The sequence below is a fragment of the Anarhichas minor genome, unplaced genomic scaffold (genome assembly GCF_050575085.1).
Source record: "Anarhichas minor isolate MPS153535 unplaced genomic scaffold, ASM5057508v1 ptg000025l, whole genome shotgun sequence".
Lineage (NCBI taxonomy): Eukaryota > Metazoa > Chordata > Actinopteri > Perciformes > Anarhichadidae > Anarhichas > Anarhichas minor.
This window is the reverse complement of record NW_027466471.1, coordinates 253,152-272,855: the sequence shown is the minus strand read 5'-3', so window position 1 is coordinate 272,855 and position 19,704 is coordinate 253,152. Positions and strand designations below refer to the sequence as shown.

The 19,704-nt window shown below is 42.4% G+C and overlaps 29 non-coding genes across 29 annotated transcripts; all 29 read right to left on the bottom strand.

Annotated features, from left to right (window-relative positions):
- Positions 1-411: 411 nt before the first annotated feature.
- Positions 412-483, bottom strand: trnap-agg (transfer RNA proline (anticodon AGG)). Its single transcript has one exon. It is a non-coding gene; the product is annotated as a tRNA-Pro (tRNA).
- A 256-nt stretch (positions 484-739) lies between these two features.
- On the bottom strand, positions 740-811 carry trnap-agg (transfer RNA proline (anticodon AGG)). The gene has a single exon. It is a non-coding gene; the product is annotated as a tRNA-Pro (tRNA).
- Positions 812-1,395: 584 nt separating this feature from the next.
- Positions 1,396-1,467, bottom strand: trnap-agg (transfer RNA proline (anticodon AGG)). The gene has a single exon. It is a non-coding gene; the product is annotated as a tRNA-Pro (tRNA).
- Positions 1,468-1,723: 256 nt separating this feature from the next.
- trnap-agg (transfer RNA proline (anticodon AGG)) lies at positions 1,724-1,795 on the bottom strand. Its single transcript has one exon. It is a non-coding gene; the product is annotated as a tRNA-Pro (tRNA).
- A 584-nt stretch (positions 1,796-2,379) lies between these two features.
- Positions 2,380-2,451, bottom strand: trnap-agg (transfer RNA proline (anticodon AGG)). Its single transcript has one exon. It is a non-coding gene; the product is annotated as a tRNA-Pro (tRNA).
- A 256-nt stretch (positions 2,452-2,707) lies between these two features.
- trnap-agg (transfer RNA proline (anticodon AGG)) lies at positions 2,708-2,779 on the bottom strand. The gene has a single exon. It is a non-coding gene; the product is annotated as a tRNA-Pro (tRNA).
- A 256-nt stretch (positions 2,780-3,035) lies between these two features.
- On the bottom strand, positions 3,036-3,107 carry trnap-agg (transfer RNA proline (anticodon AGG)). Its single transcript has one exon. It is a non-coding gene; the product is annotated as a tRNA-Pro (tRNA).
- A 256-nt stretch (positions 3,108-3,363) lies between these two features.
- trnap-agg (transfer RNA proline (anticodon AGG)) lies at positions 3,364-3,435 on the bottom strand. Its single transcript has one exon. It is a non-coding gene; the product is annotated as a tRNA-Pro (tRNA).
- A 912-nt stretch (positions 3,436-4,347) lies between these two features.
- trnap-agg (transfer RNA proline (anticodon AGG)) lies at positions 4,348-4,419 on the bottom strand. Its single transcript has one exon. It is a non-coding gene; the product is annotated as a tRNA-Pro (tRNA).
- Positions 4,420-4,675: 256 nt separating this feature from the next.
- On the bottom strand, positions 4,676-4,747 carry trnap-agg (transfer RNA proline (anticodon AGG)). The gene has a single exon. It is a non-coding gene; the product is annotated as a tRNA-Pro (tRNA).
- Positions 4,748-5,659: 912 nt separating this feature from the next.
- Positions 5,660-5,731, bottom strand: trnap-agg (transfer RNA proline (anticodon AGG)). The gene has a single exon. It is a non-coding gene; the product is annotated as a tRNA-Pro (tRNA).
- A 256-nt stretch (positions 5,732-5,987) lies between these two features.
- trnap-agg (transfer RNA proline (anticodon AGG)) lies at positions 5,988-6,059 on the bottom strand. Its single transcript has one exon. It is a non-coding gene; the product is annotated as a tRNA-Pro (tRNA).
- Positions 6,060-7,299: 1,240 nt separating this feature from the next.
- Positions 7,300-7,371, bottom strand: trnap-agg (transfer RNA proline (anticodon AGG)). Its single transcript has one exon. It is a non-coding gene; the product is annotated as a tRNA-Pro (tRNA).
- Positions 7,372-8,283: 912 nt separating this feature from the next.
- trnap-agg (transfer RNA proline (anticodon AGG)) lies at positions 8,284-8,355 on the bottom strand. The gene has a single exon. It is a non-coding gene; the product is annotated as a tRNA-Pro (tRNA).
- Positions 8,356-8,611: 256 nt separating this feature from the next.
- trnap-agg (transfer RNA proline (anticodon AGG)) lies at positions 8,612-8,683 on the bottom strand. Its single transcript has one exon. It is a non-coding gene; the product is annotated as a tRNA-Pro (tRNA).
- Positions 8,684-9,595: 912 nt separating this feature from the next.
- trnap-agg (transfer RNA proline (anticodon AGG)) lies at positions 9,596-9,667 on the bottom strand. The gene has a single exon. It is a non-coding gene; the product is annotated as a tRNA-Pro (tRNA).
- Positions 9,668-10,907: 1,240 nt separating this feature from the next.
- On the bottom strand, positions 10,908-10,979 carry trnap-agg (transfer RNA proline (anticodon AGG)). Its single transcript has one exon. It is a non-coding gene; the product is annotated as a tRNA-Pro (tRNA).
- Positions 10,980-11,891: 912 nt separating this feature from the next.
- trnap-agg (transfer RNA proline (anticodon AGG)) lies at positions 11,892-11,963 on the bottom strand. The gene has a single exon. It is a non-coding gene; the product is annotated as a tRNA-Pro (tRNA).
- Positions 11,964-12,219: 256 nt separating this feature from the next.
- Positions 12,220-12,291, bottom strand: trnap-agg (transfer RNA proline (anticodon AGG)). The gene has a single exon. It is a non-coding gene; the product is annotated as a tRNA-Pro (tRNA).
- A 255-nt stretch (positions 12,292-12,546) lies between these two features.
- On the bottom strand, positions 12,547-12,618 carry trnap-cgg (transfer RNA proline (anticodon CGG)). The gene has a single exon. It is a non-coding gene; the product is annotated as a tRNA-Pro (tRNA).
- A 575-nt stretch (positions 12,619-13,193) lies between these two features.
- trnap-agg (transfer RNA proline (anticodon AGG)) lies at positions 13,194-13,265 on the bottom strand. The gene has a single exon. It is a non-coding gene; the product is annotated as a tRNA-Pro (tRNA).
- A 584-nt stretch (positions 13,266-13,849) lies between these two features.
- On the bottom strand, positions 13,850-13,921 carry trnap-cgg (transfer RNA proline (anticodon CGG)). Its single transcript has one exon. It is a non-coding gene; the product is annotated as a tRNA-Pro (tRNA).
- Positions 13,922-15,793: 1,872 nt separating this feature from the next.
- On the bottom strand, positions 15,794-15,865 carry trnap-cgg (transfer RNA proline (anticodon CGG)). The gene has a single exon. It is a non-coding gene; the product is annotated as a tRNA-Pro (tRNA).
- A 241-nt stretch (positions 15,866-16,106) lies between these two features.
- trnap-ugg (transfer RNA proline (anticodon UGG)) lies at positions 16,107-16,178 on the bottom strand. Its single transcript has one exon. It is a non-coding gene; the product is annotated as a tRNA-Pro (tRNA).
- Positions 16,179-16,431: 253 nt separating this feature from the next.
- Positions 16,432-16,503, bottom strand: trnap-agg (transfer RNA proline (anticodon AGG)). The gene has a single exon. It is a non-coding gene; the product is annotated as a tRNA-Pro (tRNA).
- An 885-nt stretch (positions 16,504-17,388) lies between these two features.
- trnap-cgg (transfer RNA proline (anticodon CGG)) lies at positions 17,389-17,460 on the bottom strand. Its single transcript has one exon. It is a non-coding gene; the product is annotated as a tRNA-Pro (tRNA).
- Positions 17,461-18,331: 871 nt separating this feature from the next.
- On the bottom strand, positions 18,332-18,403 carry trnap-cgg (transfer RNA proline (anticodon CGG)). Its single transcript has one exon. It is a non-coding gene; the product is annotated as a tRNA-Pro (tRNA).
- Positions 18,404-18,641: 238 nt separating this feature from the next.
- trnap-ugg (transfer RNA proline (anticodon UGG)) lies at positions 18,642-18,713 on the bottom strand. Its single transcript has one exon. It is a non-coding gene; the product is annotated as a tRNA-Pro (tRNA).
- Positions 18,714-19,580: 867 nt separating this feature from the next.
- Positions 19,581-19,652, bottom strand: trnap-agg (transfer RNA proline (anticodon AGG)). The gene has a single exon. It is a non-coding gene; the product is annotated as a tRNA-Pro (tRNA).
- Positions 19,653-19,704: the final 52 nt, after the last annotated feature.

Below are 19,704 nucleotides of genomic sequence, written 5' to 3'. Positions count from 1 at the left end.
AATTGTGGAAGAAACATTGTTTTAAGGGACAAAGTTTTTGGCTCGCTTAATTTAACAGTCAACACTAGCCAAAGACATATTCCGGGCTCGTCCGGGATTTGGACCCGGGACCTCACGCACCCTAAGCGAGAATCATACCCCTAGACCAACGAGCCATTAAAACATATCATCGTTTGATGTTTGCCTGACGAAATTCACCTCTGTTAGGCATGTGAATTAAGTCTTTGTCTTTTGGCAATAAAAGAATGCTGGGTGTTCTGCGAAGAAGATGAACCAGCTACATTTTTGTCAAAACGCTACAATGCTGGTATATGCACGACATTGGCTAAATTGTGGAAGAAACATTGTTTTAAGGGACAAAGTTTTTGGCTCGCTTAATTTAACAGTCAACACTAGCCAAAGACATATTCCTGGCTCGTCCGGGATTTGGACCCGGGACCTCTCGCACCCTAAGCGAGAATCACACCCCTAGACCAACGAGCCATTAAAACATATCATCGTTTGATGTTTGCCTGACGAAATTCACCTCTGTTAGGCATGTGAATTAAGTCTTTGTCTTTTGGCAATAAAAGAATGCTGGGTGTTCTGCGAAGAAGATGAACCAGCTACATTTTTGTCAAAACGCTACAATGCTGGTATATGCACGACATTGGCTAAATTGTGGAAGAAACATTGTTTTAAGGGACAAAGTTTTTGGCTCGCTTAATTTAACAGTCAACACTAGCCAAAGACATATTCCGGGCTCGTCCGGGATTTGGACCCGGGACCTCTCGCACCCTAAGCGAGAATCATACCCCTAGACCAACGAGCCATTAAAACATATCATCGTTTGATGTTTGCCTGACGAAATTCACCTCTGTTAGGCATGTGAATTAAGTCTTTGTCTTTTGGCAATAAAAGAATGCTGGGTGTTCTGCGAAGAAGATGAACCAGCTACATTTTTGTCAAAACGCTACAATGCTGGTATATGCACGACATTGGCTAAATTGTGGAAGAAACATTGTTTTAAGGGACAAAGTTTTTGGCTCGCTTAATTTAACAGTCAACACTAGCCAAAGACATATTCCGGGCTCGTCCGGGATTTGGACCCGGGACCTCACGCACCCTAAGCGAGAATCATACCCCTAGACCAACGAGCCATTAAAACATATCATCGTTTGATGTTTGCCTGACGAAATTCACCTCTGTTAGGCATGTGAATTAAGTCTTTGTCTTTTGGCAATAAAAGAATGCTGGGTGTTCTGCGAAGAAGATGAACCAGCTACATTTTTGTCAAAACGCTACAATGCTGGTATATGCACGACATTGGCTAAATTGTGGAAGAAACATTGTTTTAAGGGACAAAGTTTTTGGCTCGCTTAATTTAACAGTCAACACTAGCCAAAGACATATTCCGGGCTCGTCCGGGATTTGGACCCGGGACCTCTCGCACCCTAAGCGAGAATCATACCCCTAGACCAACGAGCCATTAAAACATATCATCGTTTGATGTTTGCCTGACGAAATTCACCTCTGTTAGGCATGTGAATTAAGTCTTTGTCTTTTGGCAATAAAAGAATGCTGGGTGTTCTGCGAAGAAGATGAACCAGCTACATTTTTGTCAAAACGCTACAATGCTGGTATATGCACGACATTGGCTAAATTGTGGAAGAAACATTGTTTTAAGGGACAAAGTTTTTGGCTCGCTTAATTTAACAGTCAACACTAGCCAAAGACATATTCCGGGCTCATCCGGGATTTGGACCCGGGACCTCTCGCACCCTAAGCGAGAATCATACCCCTAGACCAACGAGCCATTAAAACATATCATCGTTTGATGTTTGCCTGACGAAATTCACCTCTGTTAGGCATGTGAATTAAGTCTTTGTCTTTTGGCAATAAAAGAATGCTGGGTGTTCTGCGAAGAAGATGAACCAGCTACATTTTTGTCAAAACGCTACAATGCTGGTATATGCACGACATTGGCTAAATTGTGGAAGAAACATTGTTTTAAGGGACAAAGTTTTTGGCTCGCTTAATTTAACAGTCAACACTAGCCAAAGACATATTCCGGGCTCGTCCGGGATTTGGACCTGGGACCTCTCGCACCCTAAGCGAGAATCATACCCCTAGACCAACGAGCCATTAAAACATATCATCGTTTGATGTTTGCATGACGAAATTCACCTCTGTTAGGCATGTGAATTAAGTCTTTGTCTTTTGGCAATAAAAGAATGCTGGGTGTTCTGCGAAGAAGATGAACCAGCTACATTTTTGTCAAAACGCTACAATGCTGGTATATGCACGACATTGGCTAAATTGTGGAAGAAACATTGTTTTAAGGGACAAAGTTTTTGGCTCGCTTAATTTAACAGTCAACACTAGCCAAAGACATATTCCGGGCTCGTCCGGGATTTGGACCCTGGACCTCTCGCACCCTAAGCGAGAATCATACCCCTAGACCAACGAGCCATTAAAACATATCATCGTTTGATGTTTGCCTGACGAAATTCACCTCTGTTAGGCATGTGAATTAAGTCTTTGTCTTTTGTCAATAAAAGAATGCTGGGTGTTCTGCGAAGAAGATGAACCAGCTACATTTTTGTCAAAATGCTACAATGCTGGTATATGCACGACATTGGCTAAATTGTGGAAGAAACATTGTTTTAAGGGACAAAGTTTTTGGCTCGCTTAATTTAACAGTCAACACTAGCCAAAGACATATTCCGGGCTCGTCCGGGATTTGGACCCGGGACCTCTCGCACCCTAAGCGAGAATCATACCCCTAGACCAACGAGCCATTAAAACATATCATCGTTTGATGTTTGCATGACGAAATTCACCTCTGTTAGGCATGTGAATTAAGTCTTTGTCTTTTGGCAATAAAAGAATGCTGGGTGTTCTGCGAAGAAGATGAACCAGCTACATTTTTGTCAAAACGCTACAATGCTGGTATATGCACGACATTGGCTAAATTGTGGAAGAAACATTGTTTTAAGGGACAAAGTTTTTGGCTCGCTTAATTTAACAGTCAACACTAGCCAAAGACATATTCCGGGCTCGTCCGGGATTTGGACCCGGGACCTCTCGCACCCTAAGCGAGAATCATACCCCTAGACCAACGAGCCATTAAAACATATCATCGTTTGATGTTTGCCTGACGAAATTCACCTCTGTTAGGCATGTGAATTAAGTCTTTGTCTTTTGGCAATAAAAGAATGCTGGGTGTTCTGCGAAGAAGATGAACCAGCTACATTTTTGTCAAAACGCTACAATGCTGGTATATGCACGACATTGGCTAAATTGTGGAAGAAACATTGTTTTAAGGGACAAAGTTTTTGGCTCGCTTAATTTAACAGTCAACACTAGCCAAAGACATATTCCGGGCTCGTCCGGGATTTGGACCCGGGACCTCTCGCACCCTAAGCGAGAATCATACCCCTAGACCAACGAGCCATTAAAACATATCATCGTTTGATGTTTGCCTGACGAAATTCACCTCTGTTAGGCATGTGAATTAAGTCTTTGTCTTTTGGCAATAAAAGAATGCTGGGTGTTCTGCGAAGAAGATGAACCAGCTACATTTTTGTCAAAACGCTACAATGCTGGTATATGCACGACATTGGCTAAATTGTGGAAGAAACATTGTTTTAAGGGACAAAGTTTATGCCTCGCTTAATTTAACAGTCAACACTAGCCAAAGACATATTCCTGGCTCTTCCGGGATTTGGACCAGGGACCTCTCGCACCCTAAGCGAGAATCATACCCCTAGACCAACGAGCCATTAAAACATATCATCGTTTGATGTTTGCCTGACGAAATTCACCTCTGTTAGGCATGTGAATTAAGTCTTTGTCTTTTGGCAATAAAAGAATGCTGGGTGTTCTGCGAAGAAGATGAACCAGCTACATTTTTGTCAAAACGCTACAATGCTGGTATATGCACGACATTGGCTAAATTGTGGAAGAAACATTGTTTTAAGGGACAAAGTTTTTGCCTCGCTTAATTTAACAGTCAACACTAGCCAAAGACATATTCCTGGCTCGTCTGGGATTTGGACCCGGGACCTCTCGCACCCTAAGCGAGAATCATACCCTTAGACCAACAAGCCATTAAAACATATCATCGTTTGATGTTTGCCTGACGAAATTCACCTCTGTTAGGCATGTGAATTAAGTCTTTGTCTTTTGGCAATAAAAGAATGCTGGGTGTTCTGCAAAGAAGATGAACCAGCTACATTTTTGTCAAAACGCTACAATGCTGGTATATGCACGACATTGGCTAAATTGTGGAAGAAACATTGTTTTAAGGGACAAAGTTTTTGCCTCGCTTAATTTAACAGTCAACACTAGCCAAAGACATATTCCGGGCTCGTCCGGGATTTGGACCCGGGACCTCTCGCACCCTAAGCGAGAATCATACCCCTAGACCAACGAGCCATTAAAACATATCATCGTTTGATGTTTGCATGACGAAATTCACCTCTGTTAGGCATGTGAATTAAGTCTTTGTCTTTTGGCAATAAAAGAATGCTGGGTGTTCTGCGAAGAAGATGAACCAGCTACATTTTTGTCAAAACGCTACAATGCTGGTATATGCACGACATTGGCTAATTTGTGGAAGAAACATTGTTTTAAGGGACAAAGTTTTTGGCTCGCTTAATTTAACAGTCAACACTAGCCAAAGACATATTCCGGGCTCGTCCGGGATTTGGACCCGGGACCTCTCGCACCCTAAGCGAGAATCATACCCCTAGACCAACGAGCCATTAAAACATATCATCGTTTGATGTTTGCCTGACGAAATTCACCTCTGTTAGGCATGTGAATTAAGTCTTTGTCTTTTGGCAATAAAAGAATGCTGGGTGTTCTGCGAAGAAGATGAACCAGCTACATTTTTGTCAAAACGCTACAATGCTGGTATATGCACGACATTGGCTAAATTGTGGAAGAAACATTGTTTTAAGGGACAAAGTTTTTGCCTCGCTTAATTTAACAGTCAACACTAGCCAAAGACATATTCCGGGCTCGTCCGGGATTTGGACCAGGGACCTCTCGCACCCTAAGCGAGAATCATACCCTTAGACCAACGAGCCATTAAAACATATCATCGTTTGATGTTTGCCTGACGAAATTCACCTCTGTTAGGCATGTGAATTAAGTCTTTGTCTTTTGGCAATAAAAGAATGCTGGGTGTTCTGCGAAGAAGATGAACCAGCTACATTTTTGTCAAAACGCTACAATGCTGGTATATGCACGACATTGGCTAAATTGTGGAAGAAACATTGTTTTAAGGGACAAAGTTTTTGGCTCGCTTAATTTAACAGTCAACACTAGCCAAAGACATATTCCGGGCTCGTCCGGGATTTGGACCCGGGACCTCTCGCACCCTAAGCGAGAATCATACCCCTAGACCAATGAGCCATTAAAACATATCATCGTTTGATGTTTGCCTGACGAAATTCACCTCTGTTAGGCATGTGAATTAAGTCTTTGTCTTTTGGCAATAAAAGAATGCTGGGTGTTCTGCGAAGAAGATGAACCAGCTACATTTTTGTCAAAACGCTACAATGCTGGTATATGCACGACATTGGCTAAATTGTGGAAGAAACATTGTTTTAAGGGACAAAGTTTTTGCCTCGCTTAATTTAACAGTCAACACTAGCCAAAGACATATTCCGGGCTCGTCCGGGATTTGGACCCAGGACCTCTCGCACCCTAAGCGAGAATCATACCCCTAGACCAACGAGCCATTAAAACATATCATCGTTTGATGTTTGCCTGACGAAATTCACCTCTGTTAGGCATGTGAATTAAGTCTTTGTCTTTTGGCAATAAAAGAATGCTGGGTGTTCTGCGAAGAAGATGAACCAGCTACATTTTTGTCAAAACGCTACAATGCTGGTATATGCACGACATTGGCTAAATTGTGGAAGAAACATTGTTTTAAGGGACAAAGTTTTTGGCTCGCTTAATTTAACAGTCAACACTAGCCAAAGACATATTCCGGGCTCATCCGGGATTTGGACCCGGGACCTCTCGCACCCTAAGCGAGAATCATACCCCTAGACCAACGAGCCATTAAAACATATCATCGTTTGATGTTTGCCTGACGAAATTCACCTCTGTTAGGCATGTGAATTAAGTCTTTGTCTTTTGGCAATAAAAGAATGCTGGGTGTTCTGCGAAGAAGATGAACCAGCTACATTTTTGTCAAAACGCTACAATGCTGGTATATGCACGACATTGGCTAAATTGTGGAAGAAACATTGTTTTAAGGGACAAAGTTTTTGGCTCGCTTAATTTAACAGTCAACACTAGCCAAAGACATATTCCGGGCTCGTCCGGGATTTGGACCTGGGACCTCTCGCACCCTAAGCGAGAATCATACCCCTAGACCAACGAGCCATTAAAACATATCATCGTTTGATGTTTGCATGACGAAATTCACCTCTGTTAGGCATGTGAATTAAGTCTTTGTCTTTTGGCAATAAAAGAATGCTGGGTGTTCTGCGAAGAAGATGAACCAGCTACATTTTTGTCAAAACGCTACAATGCTGGTATATGCACGACATTGGCTAAATTGTGGAAGAAACATTGTTTTAAGGGACAAAGTTTTTGGCTCGCTTAATTTAACAGTCAACACTAGCCAAAGACATATTCCGGGCTCGTCCGGGATTTGGACCCGGGACCTCACGCACCCTAAGCGAGAATCATACCCCTAGACCAACGAGCCATTAAAACATATCATCGTTTGATGTTTGCCTGACGAAATTCACCTCTGTTAGGCATGTGAATTAAGTCTTTGTCTTTTGGCAATAAAAGAATGCTGGGTGTTCTGCGAAGAAGATGAACCAGCTACATTTTTGTCAAAATGCTACAATGCTGGTATATGCACGACATTGGCTAAATTGTGGAAGAAACATTGTTTTAAGGGACAAAGTTTTTGGCTCGCTTAATTTAACAGTCAACACTAGCCAAAGACATATTCCGGGCTCGTCCGGGATTTGGACCCGGGACCTCTCGCACCCTAAGCGAGAATCATACCCCTAGACCAACGACCCATTAAAACATATCATCGTTTGATGTTTGCCTGACGAAATTCACCTCTGTTAGGCATGTGAATTAAGTCTTTGTCTTTTGGCAATAAAAGAATGCTGGGTGTTCTGCGAAGAAGATGAACCAGCTACATTTTTGTCAAAACGCTACAATGCTGGTATATGCACGACATTGGCTAAATTGTGGAAGAAACATTGTTTTAAGGGACAAAGTTTTTGGCTCGCTTAATTTAACAGTCAACACTAGCCAAAGACATATTCCGGGCTCGTCCGGGATTTGGACCCGGGACCTCTCGCACCCTAAGCGAGAATCATACCCCTAGACCAACGAGCCATTAAAACATATCATCGTTTGATGTTTGCCTGACGAAATTCACCTCTGTTAGGCATGTGAATTAAGTCTTTGTCTTTTGGCAATAAAAGAATGCTGGGTGTTCTGCGAAGAAGATGAACCAGCTACATTTTTGTCAAAACGCTACAATGCTGGTATATGCACGACATTGGCTAAATTGTGGAAGAAACATTGTTTTAAGGGACAAAGTTTATGCCTCGCTTAATTTAACAGTCAACACTAGCCAAAGACATATTCCTGGCTCTTCCGGGATTTGGACCAGGGACCTCTCGCACCCTAAGCGAGAATCATACCCCTAGACCAACGAGCCATTAAAACATATCATCGTTTGATGTTTGCCTGACGAAATTCACCTCTGTTAGGCATGTGAATTAAGTCTTTGTCTTTTGGCAATAAAAGAATGCTGGGTGTTCTGCGAAGAAGATGAACCAGCTACATTTTTGTCAAAACGCTACAATGCTGGTATATGCACGACATTGGCTAAATTGTGGAAGAAACATTGTTTTAAGGGACAAAGTTTTTGCCTCGCTTAATTTAACAGTCAACACTAGCCAAAGACATATTCCTGGCTCGTCTGGGATTTGGACCCGGGACCTCTCGCACCCTAAGCGAGAATCATACCCCTAGACCAATGAGCCATTAAAACATATCATCGTTTGATGTTTGCCTGACAAAATTCACCTCTGTTAGGCATGTGAATTAAGTCTTTGTCTTTTGGCAATAAAAGAATGCTGGGTGTTCTGCGAAGAAGATGAACCAGCTACATTTTTGTCAAAACGCTACAATGCTGGTATATGCACGACATTGGCTAAATTGTGGAAGAAACATTGTTTTAAGGGACAAAGTTTTTGCCTCGCTTAATTTAACAGTCAACACTAGCCAAAGACATATTCCGGGCTCGTCCGGGATTTAGACCCGGGACCTCTCGCACCCTAAGCGAGAATCATACCCCTAGACCAACGAGCCATTAAAACATATCATTGTTTGATGTTTGCCTGACGAAATTCACCTCTGTTAGGCATGTGAATTAAGTCTTTGTCTTTTGGCAATAAAAGAATGCTGGGTGTTCTGCGAAGAAGATGAACCAGCTACATTTTTGTCAAAACGCTACAATGCTGGTATATGCACGACATTGGCTAAATTGTGGAAGAAACATTGTTTTAAGGGACAAAGTTTTTGGCTCGCTTAATTTAACAGTCAACACTAGCCAAAGACATATTCCGGGCTCGTCCGGGATTTGGACCCGGGACCTCTCGCACCCTAAGCGAGAATCATACCCCTAGACCAACGAGCCATTAAAACATATCATCGTTTGATGTTTGCCTGACGAAATTCACCTCTGTTAGGCATGTGAATTAAGTCTTTGTCTTTTGGCAATAAAAGAATGCTGGGTGTTCTGCGAAGAAGATGAACCAGCTACATTTTTGTCAAAACGCTACAATGCTGGTATATGCACGACATTGGCTAAATTGTGGAAGAAACATTGTTTTAAGGGACAAAGTTTTTGCCTCGCTTAATTTAACAGTCAACACTAGCCAAAGACATATTCCGGGCTCGTCCGGGATGTGGACCAGGGACCTCTCGCACCCTAAGCGAGAATCATACCCTTAGACCAACGAGCCATTAAAACATATCATCGTTTGATGTTTGCCTGACGAAATTCACCTCTGTTAGGCATGTGAATTAAGTCTTTGTCTTTTGGCAATAAAAGAATGCTGGGTGTTCTGCGAAGAAGATGAACCAGCTACATTTTTGTCAAAACGCTACAATGCTGGTATATGCACGACATTGGCTAAATTGTGGAAGAAACATTGTTTTAAGGGACAAAGTTTTTGGCTCCCTTAATTTAACAGTCAACACTAGCCAAAGACATATTCCGGGCTCGTCCGGGATTTGGACCCGGGACCTCTCGCACCCTAAGCGAGAATCATACCCCTAGACCAATGAGCCATTAAAACATATCATCGTTTGATGTTTGCCTGACGAAATTCACCTCTGTTAGGCATGTGAATTAAGTCTTTGTCTTTTGGCAATAAAAGAATGCTGGGTGTTCTGCGAAGAAGATGAACCAGCTACATTTTTGTCAAAACGCTACAATGCTGGTATATGCACGACATTGGCTAAATTGTGGAAGAAACATTGTTTTAAGGGACAAAGTTTTTGCCTCGCTTAATTTAACAGTCAACACTAGCCAAAGACATATTCCGGGCTCGTCCGGGATTTGGACCCGGGACCTCTCGCACCCTAAGCGAGAATCATACCCCTAGACCAACGAGCCATTAAAACATATCATTGTTTGATGTTTGCCTGACGAAATTCACCTCTGTTAGACATGTGAATTAAGTCTTTGTCTTTTGGCAATAAAAGAATGCTGGGTGTTCTGCGAAGAAGATGAACCAGCTACATTTTTGTCAAAACGCTACAATGCTGGTATATGCACGACATTGGCTAAATTGTGGAAGAAACATTGTTTTAAGGGACAAAGCTTTTGGCTCGCTTAATTTAACAGTCAACACTAGCCAAAGACATATTCCGGGCTCGTCTGGGATTTGGACCCGGGACCTCTCGCACCCTAAGCAAGAATCATACCCCTAGACCAACGAGCCATTAAAGCATATCATCGTTTGATGTTTGCATGACGAAATTCACCTCTGTTAGGCATGTGAATTAAGTCTTTGTCTTTTGGCAATAAAAGAATGCTGGGTGTTCTGCGAAGAAGATGAACCAGCTACATTTTTGTCAAAACGCTACAATGCTGGTATATGCACGACATTGGCTAAATTGTGGAAGAAACATTGTTTTAAGGGACAAAGTTTTTGCCTCGCTTAATTTAACAGTCAACACTAGCCAAAGACATATTCCGGGCTCGTCCGGGATTTGGACCAGGGACCTCTCGCACCCTAAGCGAGAATCATACCCTTAGACCAACGAGCCATTAAAACATATCATCGTTTGATGTTTGCCTGACGAAATTCACCTCTGTTAGGCATGTGAATTAAGTCTTTGTCTTTTGGCAATAAAAGAATGCTGGGTGTTCTGCGAAGAAGATGAACCAGCTACATTTTTGTCAAAACGCTACAATGCTGGTATATGCACGACATTGGCTAAATTGTGGAAGAAACATTGTTTTAAGGGACAAAGTTTTTGGCTCGCTTAATTTAACAGTCAACACTAGCCAAAGACATATTCCGGGCTCGTCCGGGATTTGGACCCGGGACCTCTCGCACCCTAAGCGAGAATCATACCCCTAGACCAATGAGCCATTAAAACATATCATCGTTTGATGTTTGCCTGACAAAATTCACCTCTGTTAGGCATGTGAATTAAGTCTTTGTCTTTTGGCAATAAAAGAATGCTGGGTGTTCTGCGAAGAAGATGAACCAGCTACATTTTTGTCAAAACGCTACAATGCTGGTATATGCACGACATTGGCTAAATTGTGGAAGAAACATTGTTTTAAGGGACAAAGTTTTTGCCTCGCTTAATTTAACAGTCAACACTAGCCAAAGACATATTCCGGGCTCGTCCGGGATTTAGACCCGGGACCTCTCGCACCCTAAGCGAGAATCATACCCCTAGACCAACGAGCCATTAAAACATATCATTGTTTGATGTTTGCCTGACGAAATTCACCTCTGTTAGGCATGTGAATTAAGTCTTTGTCTTTTGGCAATAAAAGAATGCTGGGTGTTCTGCGAAGAAGATGAACCAGCTACATTTTTGTCAAAACGCTACAATGCTGGTATATGCACGACATTGGCTAAATTGTGGAAGAAACATTGTTTTAAGGGACAAAGTTTTTGGCTCGCTTAATTTAACAGTCAACACTAGCCAAAGACATATTCCGGGCTCGTCTGGGATTTGGACCCGGGACCTCTCGCACCCTAAGCGAGAACCATACCCCTAGACCAACGAGCCATTAAAGCATATCATCGTTTGATGTTTGCATGACGAAATTCACCTCTGTTAGGCATGTGAATTAAGTCTTTGTCTTTTGGCAATAAAAGAATGCTGGGTGTTCTGCGAAGAAGATGAACCAGCTACATTTTTGTCAAAACGCTACAATGCTGGTATATGCACGACATTGGCTAAATTGTGGAAGAAACATTGTTTTAAGGGACAAAGTTTTTGCCTCGCTTAATTTAACAGTCAACACTAGCCAAAGACATATTCCGGGCTCGTCCGGGATTTGGACCAGGGACCTCTCGCACCCTAAGCGAGAATCATACCCTTAGACCAACGAGTTATTAAAACATATCATCGTTTGATGTTTGCCTGACGAAATTCACCTCTGTTAGGCATGTGAATTAAGTCTTTGTCTTTTGGCAATAAAAGAATGCTGGGTGTTCTGCGAAGAAGATGAACCAGCTACATTTTTGTCAAAACGCTACAATGCTGGTATATGCACGACATTGGCTAAATTGTGGAAGAAACATTGTTTTAAGGGACAAAGTTTTTGGCTCGCTTAATTTAACAGTCTACACTAGCCAAAGACATATTCCGGGCTCGTCCGGGATTTGGACCCGGGACCTCTCGCACCCTAAGCGAGAATCATACCCCTAGACCAACGAGCCATTAAAACATATCATCGTTTGATGTTTGCCTGACGAAATTCACCTCTGTTAGGCAAGTGAATTAAGTCTTTGTCTTTTGGCAATAAAAGAATGCTGGGTGTTCTGCGAAGAAGATGAACCAGCTACATTTTTGTCAAAACGCTACAATGCTGGTATATGCACGACATTGGCTAAATTGTGGAAGAAACATTGTTTTAAGGGACAAAGTTTTTGGCTCGCTTAATTTAACAGTCAACACTAGCCAAAGACATATTCCGGGCTCGTCCGGGATTTGGACCCGGGACCTCTCGCACCCTAAGCAAGAATCATACCCCTAGACCAACGAGCCATTAAAACATATCATCGTTTGATGTTTGCCTGACGAAATTCACCTTTGTTAGGCATGTGAATTAAGTTGTTGTCTTTTGGCAATAAAAGAATGCTGGGTGTTCTGCTAAGAAGATGAACCAGCTACATTTTTCCAAAACGCTACAATGCTGGTATATGCACGGCAGTGGCTAAATTGTGGAAGAAACATTGTTTTAAGGGACAAAGTTTTTGGCTCGCTTAATTTAACAGTCAACACTAGCCAATTACATATTCTGGGCTCGTCCGGGATTTGGACCCGGGACCTCTCGCACCCGAAGCGAGAATCATACCCCTAGACCAACGAGCCAATGAAATGACTTATTATTTGATATCTGCCTGACGAAATTCTCCATTGCCAGGCATATGAATAAAGTCGGCGTGTCTTGGCACAGAAAAAATGGTTGGTAATCTGCTAAGAAGCTACATTTTAGCCCAAACGCTACAACACCGGTACGGGCATGACATTGGCTAAATTGTGGAAGAAACATTGTTTTAAGGGACAACGTTTTTGGCTCGCTTAATTAAACAGTCAACATTAGCCAAAGATAAATTCTATGCTCGTCCGGGATTTGGACCCTGGACCTCTCGCACCCGAAGCGAGAATCATACCCCTAGACCAACGAGCCATTAAAACATCTCATCGTTTGATGTTTGCCTGACAAAATTCACCATTGTTAGGCATGTGAATTAAGTCTTTGTCTTTTGGCAATAAAAGAATGCTGGGTGTTCTGCTAAGAAGATGAACCAGCTACATTTTTGTCAAAACGCTACAATGCTGGTATATGCACGACATTGGCTAAATTGTGGAAGAAACAATGTTTTAAGGGACAAAGTTTTTGGCTCGCTTAGTTTAACAGTCAACAATAGCCAATTACATATTCTGGGCTCGTCCGGGATTTGGACCCGGGACCTCTCGCACCCTAAGCGAGAATCATACCCCTAGACCAACGAGCCATTAAAACATATCATCGTTTGATGTTTGCCTGACGAAATTCACCTCTGTTAGGCAAGTGAATTAAGTCTTTGTCTTTTGCCAATAAAAGAATGCTGGGTGTTCTGCGAAGAAGATGAACCAGCTACATTTTTGTCAAAACGCTACAATGCTGGTATATGCACGACATTGGCTAAATTGTGGAAGAAACATTGTTTTAAGGGACAAAGTTTTTGGCTCGCTTATTTAAACAGTCAACATTAGCCAAAGACATATTCTGGGCTCGTCCGGGATTTGGACCCGGCACCTCTCACACCCAAAGCGAGAATCATACCCCTAGACCAACGAGCCATTAAAACATATCATCGTTTGATGTTTGCCTGACGAAATTCACCTTTGTTAGGCATGTGAATTAAGTTGTTGTCTTTTGGCAATAAAAGAATGCTGGGTGTTCTGCTAAGAAGATGAACCAGCTACATTTTTGCCAAAACGCTACAATGCTGGTATATGCACGGCAGTGGCTAAATTGTGGAAGAAACATTGTTTTAAGGGACAAAGTTTTTGGCTCGCTTAATTTAACAGTCAACACTAGCCAATTACATATTCTGGGCTCGTCCGGGATTTGGACCCGGGACCTCTCGCACCCGAAGCGAGAATCATACCCCTAGACCAACGAGCCATTAAAACATCTCATCGTTTGATGTTTGCCTGACAAAATTCACCATTGTTAGGCATGTGAATTAAGTCTTTGTCTTTTGGCAATAAAAGAATGCTGGGTGTTCTGCTAAGAAGATGAACCAGCTACATTTTTGTCAAAACGCTACAATGCTGGTATATGCACGACATTGGCTAAATTGTGGAAGAAACAATGTTTTAAGGGACAAAGTTTTTGGCTCGCTTAATTTAACAGTCAACACTAGCCAATTACATATTCTGGGCTCGTCCTGGATTTGGACCCAGGACCTCTCGCACCCTAAGCGAGAATCATACCCCTAGACCAACGAGCCATTAAAACATCTCATCGTTTGATGTTTGCCTGACGAAATTCACCATTGTTAGGCATGTGAATTAAGTCTTTGTCTTTTGGCAATAAAATAATGCTGGGTGTTCTGCGAAGAAGATGAACCAGCTACATTTTTGTCAAAACGCTACAATGCTGGTATATGCACGACATTGGCTAAATTGTGGAAGAAACATTGTTTTAAGGGACAAAGTTTTTGGCTTGCTTAATTTAACAGTCAACACTAGCCAAAGACATATTCTGGGCTCGTCCGGGATTTGGACACGGGACCTCTCGCACCCAAAGCGAGAATCATACCCCTAGACCAACGAGCCATTAAGACATCTCATCGTTTGATGTTTGCCTGACGAAATTCACCATTGTTTGGCATGTGAATTAAGTTTTTGTCTTTTGGCAATAAAAGAATGCTGGGTGTTCTGCGAAGATGAACCAACTACATTTTTGCCAAAACGTTACAATGCTGGTATATGCACGGCAGTGGCTAAATTGTGGAAGAAACATTGTTTTAAGGGACAAGGTTTTTGGCTCACTTAATTTAACAGTCAACACTAGCCAAAGACATATTCTGGGCTTGTCCGGGATTTGGACCCGGGACCTCTCGCACCCTAAGCGAGAATCATACACCTAGACCAACGACCCAATTAAATGTCTCATTATTTGATATCTGCCTGACGAAATTCTCCATTGTCAGGCATATGAATAAAGTCGGCGTGTCTTGGCACAGAAAAAATAGTTGGTAATCTGCTAAGAAACTACATTTTAGCCCAAACGATACAACACCGGTACGGGCATGACATTGGCTAAATTGTGGAAGAAACATTGTTTTAAGGGACAAAGTTTTTGGCTTGCTTAATTTAACAGTCAACACTAGCCAAAGACATATTCTGGGCTCGTCCGGGATTTGGACACGGGACCTCTCGCACCCAAAGCGAGAATCATACCCCTAGACCAACGAGCCATTAAGACATCTCATCGTTTGATGTTTGCCTGACGAAATTCACCATTGTTTGGCATGTGAATTAAGTTTTTGTCTTTTGGCAATAAAAGAATGCTGGGTGTTCTGCGAAGATGAACCAACTACATTTTTGCCAAAACGTTACAATGCTGGTATATGCACGGCAGTGGCTAAATTGTGGAAGAAACATTGTTTTAAGGGACAAGGTTTTTGGCTCACTTAATTTAACAGTCAACACTAGCCAAAGACATATTCTGGGCTTGTCCGGGATTTGGACCCGGGACCTCTCGCACCCTAAGCGAGAATCATACACCTAGACCAACGACCCAATTAAATGTCTCATTATTTGATATCTGCCTGACGAAATTCTCCATTGTCAGGCATATGAATAAAGTCGGCGTGTCTTCGCACAGAAAAAATGGTTGGTAATCTGCTAAGAAACTACATTTTAGCCCAAACGATACAACACCGGTACGGGCATGACATTGGCTAAATTGTGGAAGAAACATTGTTTTAGGGGACAAAGTTTTTGGCTCGCTTAATTTAACAGTTAACACCAGCCAAAGACATATTCTGGGCTCGTCCGGGATTTGGACCCGGGACCTCTCGCACCCGAAGCGAGAATCATACCCCTAGACCAACGAGCCATTAAAACATCTCATCGTTTGATGTTTGCCTGACGAAATTCACCTTTGTTAGGCATGTGAATTAAGTTGTTATCTTTTAGCAATAAAAGAATGCTGGGTGTTCTGCTAAGAAGATGAACCAGCTACATTTTTGCCAAAACGCTACAATGCTGGTATATGCACGGCAGTGGCTAAATTGTGGAAGAAACATTGTTTTAGGCTCACTTATTTAAACAGTCAACATTAGCCAAAGACATATTCTGGGCTCGTCCGGGATTTGGACCCGGGACCTCTCGCACCCAAAGCGAGAATCATACCCCTAGACCAACGAGCCATTAAGACATCTCATCGTTTGATGTTTGCCTGACGAAATTCACCATTGTTTGGCATGTGAATTAAGTTTTTGTCTTTTGGCAATAAAAGAATGCTGGGTGTTCTGCGAAGATGAACCAGCTACATTTTTGCCAAAACGTTACAATGCTGGTATATGCACGGCAGTGGCTAAATTGTGGAAGAAACATTGTTTTAAGGGACAAGGTTTTTGGCTCACTTAATTTAACAGTCAACACTAGCCAAAGACATATTCTGGGCTTGTCCGGGATTTGGACCCGGGACCTCTCGCACCCTAAGCGAGAATCATACCCCTAGACCAACAAGCCAATAAAATGACTCATTATTTGATATCTGCCTGTCGAAATTCTCCATTGTCAGGCATATGAATAAAGCCGGCGTGTCTTGGCACAGAAAAAATGGTTGGTAATCTGCTAAGAAGCTACATTTTAGCCCAAACGATACAACACCGGTACGGGCATGACATTGGCTAAATTGTGGAAGAAACATTGTTTTAATAAGGGACAAAGTTTTGGGCTCGCTTAATTTAACAGTTAACACCAGCCAAAGACATATTCTGGGCTCGTCCGGGATTTGGACCCGGGACCTCTCGCACCCGAAGCTAGAATCATACCCCTAGACCAACGAGCCATTAAGACATCTCATCGTTTGATGTTTGTCTGACGAAATTCACCTTTGTAAGGCATGTCAATTAAGTTGTTATCTTTTGGCAATAAAAGAATGCTGGGTGTTCTGCTAAGAAGATGAACCAGCTACATTTTTGCCAAAACGCTACAATGCTGGTATTTGCACGTCAGTGGCTAAATTGTGGAAGAAACATTGTTTTAGGCTCACTTATTTAAACAGTCAACATTAGCCAAAGACATATTCTGGGCTCGTCCGGGATTTAGACCCGGGACCTCTCGCACCCAAAGCGAGAATCATACCCCTAGACCAACAAGCCAATAAAATGACTCATTATTTGATATCTACCTGTCGAAATTCTCCATTGTCAGGCATATGAATGAAGCCGGCGTGTCTTGGCACAGAAAAAATGGTTGGTAATCTGCTAAGAAACTACATTTTAGCCCAAATGATACAACACCGGTACAGGCATGACATTGGCTAAATTGTGGAAGAAACATTGTTTTAATAAGGGACAAAGTTTTTGGCTCGCTTAATTTAACAGTTAACACCAGCCAAAGACATATTCTGGGCTCGTCCGGGATTTGGACCCGGGACCTCTCGCACCCGAAGCGAGAATCATACCCCTAGACCAACGAGCCATTAAGACATCTCATCGTTTGATGTTTGCCTGACGAAATTCACCATTGTTTGGCATGTGAATTAAGTTTTTGTCTTTTGGCAATAAAAGAATGCTGGGTGTTCTGCGAAGATGAACCAGCTACATTTTTGCCAAAATGCTACAATGCTGGTATATGCACGGCAGTGGCTAAATTGTTTTAATGGACAAGGTTTTTGGCTCACTTAATTTAACAGTCAACACTAGCCAAAGACATATTCTGGGCTTGTCCGGGATTTGGACCCGGGACCTCTCGCACCCTAAGCGAGAATCATACCCCTAGACCAACGAGCCATTAAGACATCTCATCGTTTGATGTTTGCCTGACGAAATTCACCATTGTTAGGCATGTGAATTAAGTCTTTGTCTTTTGGCAATAAAAGAATCCTGGGTGTTCTGCGAAGAAGATGAACCAGCTACATTTTTGCCAAAACGCTACAATGCTGGTATATGCACGGCAGTGGCTAAATTGTGAAAGAAACATTGTTTTAGGCTCACTTATTTAAACAGTCAACATTAGCCAAAGACATATTCTGGGCTCTTCCGGGATTTGGACCCGGGACCTCTCGCACCCTAAGCAAGAATCATACCCCTAGACCAACGACCCAATTAAATGTCTCATTATTTAATATCTGCCTGACGAAATTCTCCATTGTCAGGCATATGAATAAAGTCGGCGTGTCTTGGCACAGAAAAAATGGTTGTTAATCTGCTAAGAAACTACATTTTAGCCCAAACGATACAACACCGGTACGGGCATGACATTGGCTAAATTGTGGAAGAAACATTGTTTTAAGGGACAAAGTTTTTGGCTCGCTTAATTTAACAGTTAACACCAGCCAAAGACATATTCTGGGCTCGTCCGGGATTTGGACCCGGGACCTCTCGCACCCGAAGCGAGAATCATACCCCTAGACCAACGAGCCATTAAGACATCTCATCGTTAAATGTCTGCCTGACGAAATTCACCATTGTTTGGCATGTGAATTAAGTTTTTGTCTTTTGGCAATAAAAGAATGCTGGGTGTTCTGCGAAGATGAACCAGCTACATTTTTGCCAAAATGCTACAATGCTGGTATATGCACGGCAGTGGCTAAATTGTGGAAGAAACATTGTTTTTGGCTCACTTATTTAAACAGTCAACATTAGCCAAAGACATATTCTGGGCTCGTCCGGGATTTGGACCCGGGACCTCTCGCACCCAAAGCGAGAATCATACCCCTAGACCAACGAGCCATTAAGACATCTCATCGTTTGATGTTTGCCTGACGAAATTCACCATTGTTTGGCATGTGAATTAAGTTTTTGTCTTTTGGCAATAAAAGAATGCTGGGTGTTCTGCGAAGATGAACCAGCTACATTTTTGCCAAAACGTTACAATGCTGGTATATGCACGGCAGTGGCTAAATTGTGGAAGAAACATTGTTTTTAGCTCACTTATTTAAACAGTCAACATTAGCCAAAGACATATTCTGGGGTCGTCCGGGATTTGGACGCGGGACCTCTCGCACCCTAAGCGAGAATCATACCCCTAGACCAACAAGCCAATTAAATGTCTCATTATTTGATATCTGCCTGACGAAATTCTCCATTGTCAGGCATATGAATAAAGTCGGCGTGTCTTGGCACAGAAAAAATGGTTGGTAATCTGCTAAGAAACTACATTTTAGCCCAAACGATACAACACCGGTACGGGCATGACATTGGCTAAATTGTGGAAGAAACATTGTTTTCAGGGACAAAGTTTTTGGCTTCCTTAATTTAACAGTCAACACTAGCCAAAGACATATTCTGGGCTCGTCCGGGATTTGGACACGGGACCTCTCGCACCCGAAGCGAGAATCATACCCCTAGACCAACGAGCCATTAAGACATCTCATCGTTAAATGTCTGCCTGACGAAATTCACCATTGTTTGGCATGTGAATTAAGTTTTTGTCTTTTGGCAATGAAAGAATGCTGGGTGTTCTGCGAAGATGAACCAGCTACATTTTTGCCAAAACGCTACAATGCTGGTATATGCACGGCAGTGGCTAAATTGTGGAAGAAACATTGTTTTTGGCTCACTTATTTAAACAGTCAACATTAGCCAAAGACATATTCTGGGCTCGTCCGGGATTTGGACCCGGGACCTCTCGCACCCTAAGCGAGAATCATACCCCTAGACCAACGAGCCAATTAAATGTCTCATTATTTGATATCTGCCTGACGAAATTCTCCATTGTCAG